Source organism: Micropterus salmoides, unplaced genomic scaffold (genome assembly GCF_014851395.1).
Source record: "Micropterus salmoides isolate LMB-PRFRI ecotype aquatic unplaced genomic scaffold, ASM1485139v1 Ms_hic_scaffold_23, whole genome shotgun sequence".
NCBI classification, from domain to species: Eukaryota; Metazoa; Chordata; class Actinopteri; order Centrarchiformes; family Centrarchidae; genus Micropterus; species Micropterus salmoides.
The window spans coordinates 7700324-7711572 of NW_024041484.1; the positions used below are offsets into that span (position 1 = coordinate 7700324).

An 11249-nucleotide genomic window follows, 5' to 3' on the forward strand; every position below is an offset into this window, starting at 1 on the left:
GGACAGGCAACAACATGCAGAGGGCAGAGATTTCATTAATACTGTCAAATGGCAGAATATGGCAGTTTGTAATCAGGAACATTTTTCTTCAATAATTACTATCTATAAAATATCATTTATATATATAAAATTAAAAAACTGACTCACTCTCGTGCCGTGCAGTCCAGGTCTGCCTGGATCCTCACTCTGGTCCACCACCGAGGTTACGACCGGACAACAGTGCATGGTTCTGCCGTAGAATGACACAACACTGGGAGTGATGGAGGAGATCTCCGGTCTCTGACGGTAAAACACAAACAGAGATAATTGGTTTAAATGTATTACCTTCTACTAGGGCTGACCCCGAATAGGGTAGTTGAAGATTCGATGCTTCGCTGGGTGGAGCCTGATTCGACTGTCAACGTCACAGCCAAATCTTTGCAGTGGCATTATGAAAGTAGGATCATACTATTTTGGCTATATGTGTGTAATGTGAGAATTGAGGTTCAGACTCACAGAAAAGTTCATCCCTGACTCCATCATTCGGCAGACACTTTCCTGCAGGCAGAATGAGGGGAAGTAACATTCAATTTAAAAAAGGTACTATTAGTGTTGATAAAGTTCCAAGCATAAGAACATTTTTTATAATGAAACCAAACAGATAAAATGACTCTTTGCTTGACTAAAGCAATAAATGTTTAATACTGAGAAAGGAATAAATAAAGAGGCTATGGTAAAAATTGTAGAATCAACTAATTTCCTAATTGTTTCCAGTAGCTAACATGTATTACACATTTTAACATTTGTTGCTGACAGGTGCTGAGCTGACCTGAAATAACTATTGTTATTTATATCTCATATTTGAAATTCTGAGCAGCTGTTCTGGTTTCATTATCAGTTTCAAAATAAATGTTGTGCTGTTACACTGATGTTCAAATGTAGCACACGGAAAGTTAGCATACATGCATGTGTCTGGAAAAGCCTATATAGATAATACATTTAAAAAGACATAATTACATCCCCCACTCCTTGATTTGCCCAGGAGCAGCCGTTTGTGCTCCAGCCACATCCAGCCTCGATACACTGCCGACACCTGAAGAGAAAACAAATGTTATCACCTGTTGTTGAAAACATTCGTACATGAATCATAATGCCTTGATACACACAAGATAGTTATACTGTATATTCTTCTGATGAAGAAACACGACCATTACAACCATGATGAATGTATGAGACTAAGTGGAGGAATATGGGAGGAGGGTGAAATTCTTTTTAGCCTTTTTGTCTTTACCTCAGTCTTTATTGACTTTAGTTTATGCAGTTTCATTTTTTTCTTTTTGGTTTCAGAGCCACTTGTTTCAGAGCCACTTGTTTCATTCCCATTGTGGCCTTTGCTAAGTTTTTACAAGTCTCATTACATGCCATTTTGAGCGCAGCACTTGTCCTTGCCTGAATTAGACCAAAAGCTTACCCAGTTATTCATCATTCACGGCAAATTTGGACACAGTTTGGGAAAAACTGTGGATTTCAGGCTCCCTCACTTGGTAGTCCAGTTGCTTCTTTGTTCCATCCAGTCTTGACAGTTCATTCAAGTTTTGGTAAAATAAATGCTTGTAATGTTTTGAAAACCTTTTTTATCAATTGTTTTGCATCTTTCTCTTAACTGACAGATATAGTTGGTATACACAGGACCAATGTTGTTCAATGCTTTATGCTCCAGTTCCTGAGGAAACCCTCTCACAACCCTATATAAACATTTCTGTCTTTAAATCCTACCCTGAAAGGATCAATGTCAGTTCCCCTTGGAGGGAACTCGAACTGCGTCGACGACACTATGGGACGCCTCTGGGCGTGGCAGGCTGAACTATGAATGAAACTACTCCATCCTATTGGTGTTACTAGAACGGTAGTGTGTGACGGCGTAACCGGAGGGGTATATAAGCACGCCGGCACACAGGAATATTAGCTTCTTCTATTCAGCAGGCACTCTGGCTATGTTTGGAAGCTCCATCATCCTACCTGAAGTCGAGACGAAGCAGCAGATCATGTCGAAGCGATTCAGCGGAGGGACGGATCTTTCACCCGCACCCCGGCCTGTGGCAACTATGGGTCTGGCCCCTGAGGGGTCGCAGTTCCTAGAGGCGGGCCTGACGACAGGCCTTCCTTCTGCACCCGGCACCCGTGTGCTCTAACCCTTGTTCCCCGAGAAGGGGAACGAGACACTGCGTCGGTCCGCCACACCTCACCCCGCCTGGAGTGCCTTGCTTCATAGAAAGGACTAATGTGTCCTATGTGCCAGCGTGCTTATATACCCCTCCAGTTACGCCGTCACACACTACCGTTCTAGTAACACCAATTGAATTGGATAGTTTCATTCATAGTTCAGCCCTGCCACGCCCAGAGGCGTTCCCATAGTGTCGTCACCGATGCAGTGTCTCGTTCCCTTTCTCGGGGAACAAGGGTTACACACGTAACCCGAGACGTTCTGTGTTCATCTAAACATAAGCTGTTCTCCATGTTAACTATTAAAACGGCTCGGGAACAGGACATAGATTTGAATTTTTTATGATATTTATGTGTGCAGCAGGTACTTAAAGTTCAAATATTACATTGCACCCCACTGGAACCTATTTTGACTGCATCATTTCACCAGTGATACATTTGACTGATGAATAGTCAAATTTTCAGCTTCTATTATTTATTTTAGAAATAATCTGTCTACTTAGATTTCTTGAAAATGGCAGTGGACTTACAGGACAGGAGTCGTTGGTCCCCTGATGTCAGAGCAGTTGGATATCTTAAATCGTTCCAACAATTGTGTCATCCCAAGTCTAATCTTAACGGTGACACGCAGGCCTGTTAAGTGGAAATAATACAGAGAATGTTACAGCAGTGGTCATAAGTTCAAACAAATATTTCATATTCTCTCATATTTTTAATTCATTTAACAATATATAACATGAGGCGACACAGATTTATCAGCAGGTCGAGAACATTTTTATCTGATGGGATTCTTGTGACGGTGTGAAGGTCCTTGATTATCACGTATTTCATTCACCGGATTATCAAAAGTCACTGACCTTCAGCAGGAAGTGTGCTATTTGTAAGGACGCAGGTGCATTGTGGGAACTGTGGAGGACTGTTTGCTGCCTACAAAGCTGGCTGGAGCTTGCAGAGAACTGACAGGCGAAGTTAGACAGAGCGCTCTGGCTCACAGTCAGGTGTGTCTGGATGCTAAGTGTGATCTGAGAAAGGAAGGGATGTGAGTTTAAAAGAGAAATAACTGACAGACACAACTGATTATAGTTCAAATCCTGGACGTAACCTGTACCTGGCCAGTGCTGTCCTTTACAACGCTGTAGGAAACCATTTTGCGTTGACGGGAGTCATCAGGAATGGACAACCAGTCTAAATTTCGGCACTCATCTTCAAATGTGCAACTAGGAAGAGAAAATGATGTTTTAACCAAGTTTATAATAGTTTGAAGATGTCAGCAGCAGATGGTGTTTCCCTGACCTTCTTTTAGAGCCACACCAGACACAGTATGGATCCTGTGCAGACCAGCAGTCCTGCACATTTGTGTATGTGCTGCACTTTGACACAGGCACACGTTTAATCTAGAACAGAACACAAACATTCAACAACACTTTGAAAGCATGGCTTAAATCACGACACTGTAAATTCAAAATCCTCCAGCGTTCACAAGACTGTTTATACATGTACAGTTCACCTACCAGGTTTTGAAATGGCACATAGACATGTTTATGGTCCACTTGATCCAGAAGTATTTTGGGGAACACTTGGCGGTCGTCACTGGCCCTGTAGAGCACCCTGGGACAGGTGGTGTGATAGTTCTTGTCCACAGCGAGCTGACAACAAAATGTAGCTTTGTTATGTTTCAGAGACTGAGCTGCTCTGCTGGTAGATATCAAGGGTTGAAGTTTAATAGGTGGATAAAACCATAATTACAGCCAAGCATTGTATGCTTCTGCCAAACAGTTTACATCCATGTCTTTCCATAGTAATAATATTTGTAGTGAATACTTGATTTGAATAATAAGGTAGTGTATTTTTTGGCTAAATGGATGTTATCACTATATTGATGATACATATGTAGGATTCCAGTGAATATACATTGTTGAACTGATTAAGGATTTTCATAAATGTATTAGCTGAAAAAGTGAAGATGTTTTTGTTAACAATATTTTTTTTAGGTCAATTTAAGTCGAACTGTCACCTATTCAGTACTCACCAACTGTGAGATGTGCTCACAATCTCCCCTTCTGTTCCTGAGTTATGGTGTTTGAACTTGGAAGGACAGCTTGGCTAACCAGGTAACCTAGGTAATTTTTAATAGATTCTAGGCTTCATAATGCTGGCTTAATTGTTCTTGTCTTTCTCTAACAGTGAGCTTCACTCAGTATTATTTATGTTGAGGACTTTTCTCATGGTTTTTGAGCTCTAGTGTTTTCTGTGTGGGTTTGATTTTGTACCTGCATGCTTGTACTGTTCCATCTGGTTTTGAACTTGTGTGGTGTTTGTTTCAGCCCTGTGTCCTGTCTGTCTGATTCCCCTGATGTGTATCACCTGTGAATAACCCTCCCTGCCCGAGTGTCTGTGTGAGAGTTTGTCGCACCTGGTTGCTCTCCTTGCCCACTCATCTGATCTTGTATAAATGGTTGTCAGTTCTGTTCAGTCTTTGCCTGTTTATAGTTGCTTTTTCAGTTTTTTTGTAACCTTACATTGGTTATCTGTTCTGTTTGGCTTCATCTTTTGCTCATAGAGTTGAGCCTTGTTTTGGACTTTGCTGCATACAAGTCAGAGAATCCTGTTTTTGTTGATTAAAACTTGACAAACCAAGTCTGTGCCTCTGTGTCTGGCGTTTGGTTCCAAAACATGTCTCACTCTAACCAATTAAAAATTTAGCATGACTATAAAATAACTTTTTTCTTTTCTTTTTCTTTAGCATTATTGCTGTCAAAAACTCCTTAAAATAGAATGTAAAAAGTTATTGCCCAGTATATTAAAGCTGTACAGACAACATAATGGGCAAATTTACTGCTGCAATCAATGTCTGAAGTGATTCTGTAGAGGAAGAGTTTGTTTCCTGGTGTCCATGTCTGTGGTTCAGGCATCTCTTAGGTCAAGCTAATAGCTAATGAGCACCACCATTAAGGTTGAAGAAAAATTGATCCACTGAAGCTGTTCAATCCTAATGGAGATGCTGTGTTGTCTTGACACCACAAAGAACTCACACCAGCACAGAAGAGTGTTAAGGTCCATGCTGGTATTTCTGTCACTATGTCGACATCATGTCCCTTCCACTGTGTTGCCTCAATGTACTATTTAACCAATATGCAGGATGTGATGCAACTGTATCTTGTGCTGCTCAGGGTAAGTGGAAACCGTAATCTCATGGTGATCCCTATAGTTTGTCCCTCTTCAGACTCACCAGTATATATCCTGGAGTTTTTCAGGTTCCTTCATGCTTCACTTTCCCATTTAGTGAGTTTCTCTCCTCTGAAGATCACCTGACCTCTCACCTGTCTGCACAGCTGGACCCAATTTCCTCAATCAGTGTCAGTGTGTATTGAGGGCAGCTTTTTGTCACTGTGCCCTGATGCTCTAAAACTGCAGCTGTGTCTGCCTGCTTGAGCTTGACACCAGTCATCTGTGTGTTTGACTTGCATCTTGACTCAGTGCCTGCCCTCCTGAACCCTACCCTTCCTGCCAAAAAGTTTGGTTAGACCATCTCCACTCCACCCTGTACAACCCATACTGTACTGGAAGTGAATCTACTCTCCTACTGCATTATGTTTCACACCAAATTTGATTTCATGGTAAGAACTGACAGGTGTTAGACTAATAAACTGAGTGTGATGATGATTATTAATGTAAGCTATAATTCTTGTTTCCCATAGAAGGATTATACTAATTTAAGTGAATGGAAATGAAGTAACTTAATGTAAACAAAATCCTAAACAAACTGAATTTGGTAAATTTAATACTCGAACACACCCAGTTAAATGCTCACAACCAAATTGCTTGCATAGGTTTCTATGTCCATCCCAATTAATTATAGGTTACCCCTTGTCCACAGCTACAGCATCTCACTTTCATCTCCCAAGTGAAGCCCCTTTTGTAACATTTTATTTATGTACTATCAGCTGTCTTCCCTTGTGCTACTTGACATGAGCCAGTGAGCCAATATATCAGAATCTTTAAGAAAGACACTTGGCAGCTTTATGAACACTTGTGAAAGCACACACAGCATGAAAGAGCCTGTTGTGTCCAGCAGAGGGTTACTGTGGAGTGTTCCCAGACTTGAGTGTATGGAAAGTATAAGGAGTGTCTGCAGATTATAGTTGTTCGATCAGGGAGATGGAAAGAAGAGAGAGGATGATGTGATACCTGCGTTGTTGAAGTACAGATCCTAAGTTTTAAAAAAATGTTCCCAACAGATGCATATCACTTTTTATACACACCTTAATGAGCTGCCCATCTCCTGTCCCAATGAAGAAAACCACCCAGGCCTTCTGTCTCACAGCCAGCACAGAGGTCATGTAGTTCTGTCTGAAGAGCACCGCCTTTGGCTTCAGAGTCTTTGGCTGAGAGAGACAAAAACGCTGATCATCAGATTTCGATCCAAAAGGTATTTGTTGAATCTTGAAGAGTACAGCTTTGAAGTATTGAGGGTACTTGGAATAGACCTATCATTACTAGGCCACATGTTAAAAGATACTGAAAAAAGTGTTCTTGTTCTTCATTTCATTGTGCCATTGATTTACATACATCTGGGAAGTGTTGACACAACAAAATCATAATTTATGTTGCCACGCATCTCACTCAATATTATTTCTGTTTACATGTCATCTGTCACATGACTGTACATCCAGATAGTTTGTCTGCCATAAATATTGCTTAATTATAGTAATAACTTGATGTTGGATTTCTCTCTCTCACCTTTCAAGAAAATGAAATCAATGCTACTTAACAAATAACAATAATGATAACAACAGTATTTGTTAAATTTGTATTCCAAATTAGATGCAACAACTATATACTGTTCTTTCTCACAGGTAACAGTATCAGTATACACACAGTAAAGATAACTAAAATGCTCACATAAATTCACATCTATGTAAGCGATATAACAGAAACTGACATTTTAATGATTTTGTCCTATGCTGCTGTTAACTTTAGCCTCATAACATGCCTTGATTTTGTAATAAGCCAAGCTAAACCTAGCTCCTTCCTCTAATAAGCTGTTACTGGTTTGCTGACAAGATGTCTTTTTGAAATATTGTTTACTCCTTATTTTTGTTTAATTTACATTGTGAAAATGGTTGAAATTGTGTAGCTATGCATCACCTCCCTGCAGGAAGGCTTTAATCATGTGATTTAATAGGCTACTGTATTTAGTTTGAAATAGTTTCCTTGGAATATTTTTCTAGTTTGTTAGACCTTTGCTTATTGAGATCACTCTAACAGCACTAATCCTGTAATATGAAAAATACAGATTGTTAGTATAGGCCTAGTATAATGTCTAAGTTAGCCATATACATGGTGTCAGTTGTCTTACAGCTGGCCTATGCAGAATATATGCTATTTTAAGTTTCTGTCCAATCCTAACATTATTCTCATATAGAACAATTTTGTCTTTGCAGTGAAATAAGCCCATCAGATATGTGTTTAGTTTTTTATCTTTGATGACCACATAGCCTAATAATAAAGTGATCTGCCTTACTGTAGATTCTTATTTGCAGATGAGAGACTACTGCAACAGGTGGAAACAACAATATCTTAACACTCAAACCCCGTTTGTTTAGGCTATTACAACAACCCACCGTGGATCTTGACTTCTCAGGACAGGTGATGCAGAAGTCTGGATCCGCATCGGCCGCTCCGGTGAGATCAGGGCTGACGTCAAACACTACCAGCTCGGTGTCGGTTTGTCCTCCGTCCACACTGAACACGCCGCTCCAGAGCACCGGCGGCCCACCCGGGATCACCGAGGAGGCCACGAGTCTGCTGCCTTTACCACCATCAGAGATACTGAGAGTCGCGCCCCGCAGCGACCTGAGAGTCTCGGTTTTGCCTGTTTTTCCCTCAAGCCAAATGAGCCGGACTTTGTTTCCTTTGTCCTCTGATGGCACGTTGGAGAAAAGATAAATGATTAAATTCTTTTGAAATCCATCCACAAACTCCACCTCGCCTTCATGTATGATCACAGGTTTAGTATTCTCCCCCCTAATGGAAAATATTTCTCCCGTCTGCTTGTTGTTCGTATTATGAAGGTTCACAGAAGCTGTTTCAGAGAGGCAGCTGGTCTCTGTGGTTTTGTCGGGTTGCTGTAAGGCAGTCAGAATATAAGTCTCGGGCCGGGTCCGAGTCTTCTCCACCTCCACCAGGAAGCCGACGGACGCGTTGCTGCGCCCTGCGGGCCCCACCTGGATGTGCTCCCTGTACAGCACGTTGGAAATGTTCTGCAGGTCCAGCAGCTCGCAGTAGCCGCACTTGATCACACCGCAGCTGATCACAGTGTTGTTCTCAACGAACGGCAATAAAATGTTGACACCGAAAGTTGCGTTCCATTCATCCGTCTCAGAAACCCGGTAAAACTGCTCATCACTGGACTCAGGCCCCACCTTCAAGATTCCTCTCTGGGTCAGACTCTGGATCAGAGTCAGGTCGTGGCTCAGCTGGTACAGCCTCTCCTCTGTAGCGATGTAAACCGTGTTGGTGGCCACGGCGATGTGGCGGAAATCTCCATGAAATGTAAAGCTTCCTCCCTCTTCCAGGCATCGACCCGGTTCTCCCCAGAGAATGAGCAACAGACCAGACAGCAGGATCATCTTCTTGCAGCGGTGGCAGCAAAACGCTCACACAATGACGATCATGGCACTCTGCTCTCTGCCAGTGTCACTGGAGTCGTGCGTAAAAGCGCAGTGCGCCTCTGTTGAAAAGAGAAGTGCTGAAAGTGGGAGGGAGCGCGCCCAGCGAAACCGAAAACTAACACAATTATTTCTCATTAAACTGGCGGCGGCTCTAACATGGAAGGTAAAGCAGGACCCATGACAATAAGTTATTTAATAGATGTGTTGCAGTGGGAATCAAAGACAAGGGTCTAATCCACTGCGCCATCGCAACCTCTCTATAATAATTATTATATTGTATTCATTTTTAAGTTCAACAGCTAAATGTGCAACATGAAACATGAAATAATTGAGTCTATAACTAAATAATGTAACTACTAACTTTCTAATTAGTTCAGTTGAAGTTAATAGATGATTTTTAATGAATAAGAGACAGCAGCAAAGGTCGTTGCCTGTTTAAGACCTGGTGGCCTGACTGTTAAAGAAACACTTATATTCTTCAGGAAACTCAAACAGCTGATCAGTGTCTATCTGTAGGAAAACGTTTGATATTTGAACTCTGGCAGCGGGCGGGCGTGTGCGTGAGACGAGAACGACCGCGACAGTTTAACGGGATCACGCCAGTCACACAGAATCCGTTGCCATGGTTACCTCGCGAAGCGCTTGTTTGCCTGTCTGTTGATGAGGAGCGCGGGGCGACCCCTGGGAAAAGGCCTTATATAGCCTAAACCCTGTCACAACCATTCACAAGAAATTAATTAATAACGTGCCAAAACCTTTAACATAAGGATGACTGAAAAAGCAACCATTCACACAGCAATGTGTATAGGCTACATGAGTGATCAACACACAACAAAGTCAAAATAAACATTAGACATAGCCTCTAACAAGCAATAATCAAAACATTCCCAATTTATCTGATCCTTATTGTCAACTCAGTGTTGGACAGGTTACTCAGAAATAATATTGCCTACTAGGCTATAGACCTACTCCTTAAAAAAAGTAATATTAGCTACTCTATTTAGGCCAACTAATGCCACTCTCTCCCGATGAGTCCAAGCATCACTGGCAGCAGCGGCAGGAGTTTCTCTCTGAGTTTCACGTTGCTGTGTTGCTTTAGCTGATGCTTCAATTAGCCTAAGTATAAATGTACAACTGTTCGCGGTTGAAAACTTTTTGCTGGTCGCACATAGTTTACAACGGACGACAATATTCTTTGCATTTTAGACTGTGACAAAATAATGGCAATAACGTTACTTACAGCTGTCGAAAATACCTCTCTCTCCATGTTCTCCTATCGTCCTTTAGCTTTTTGGCTATATACAGCAATAATATAACTGTAATATAACATTACTCTTTAATCCGGCAAAGTCACATCCCTTTACTATGAGATATTTTTCTGTTTTGCAGCATTACGATTTTCACCCAACTGGAAGTGTCACACAAGTTTTCAAACCAATTCCATACAGTTTTAGTCTAACCACCCGGGCAAATTCCAGACGATGACATCCTTCAGCTGACTAAAGCGTTTGATAAATCTGCTTTCAACAATTCACACGATGAAATCCCCATCAAGAAGAACCAATACGGCAGCAGGGACTTCTGAGTGAAGCTGTATGGCCCATCCGGATTTGAGAATTGTCCCAACCCATCATTAAAAGGGATCTGACAGTGATTGCATGGCATAGCCTATTTGATGCTCATCCAGCATCCCCCGTGTTGGGTGAAAGTGACAATAGGCTACAGTGTGATTTAGTGCCAGATGCAGAGAGCTCTAAGAAAATGCAGTAAATGATGCCTCCTTACTTTCCTCAACAAATGTGACATTGGACTGTTTAAAGTCGGTGAGCTGCATCCAGCTGATTTTTAACATCATCCTGCCATCTGAGTTTATGTGATGATCTTTAGACTGTTTAATACTTTTTTCATCGCATGAATATGGAAAGAAGATAACATCTAACATCTGGCTGACATCTAGTGTCAGCTTTGGGAACTTCAAACACAAAGTATGAAAATATCCATCCATCCATCCATCGTCAACCGCTTGTCCTGCATACAGGGTCGCGGGAAGTATGAAAATATGTCAGTTTGTATTTTCAAATTATCAATTAGGTATATTCAAACTAACCAGTAGGCTATACTAGCGTTCCACACCCCCTTCAGAACTGATCTTTAATACTGACTCACAGATTATGAGAATGAATGTATTTTCTCACTAATGATTGCCTACTCGGCTTTGAAATGACAGTAAATCTATTTTGTCTTTTTTATTCATGTGTTTTATTGAAGAAGAATTAAGCATTGCATTGTATTAAGCAATACATCTGGCATTGTGTACAAAAGTTGTGTTTTTGTACAGTAATCAGCGAGGCCTGGCCCCCACAAACATTCTAC

The 11249-nt window shown here is 41.3% G+C and overlaps 1 pseudogene; it reads right to left on the reverse strand.

Moving 5' to 3' along the window:
• LOC119918265 overlaps nucleotides 1-8929 on the reverse strand; it is a 67371-nt pseudogene extending 58442 nt beyond the window's left edge.
• Between the last annotated feature and the right edge of the window lie 2320 nt (nucleotides 8930-11249).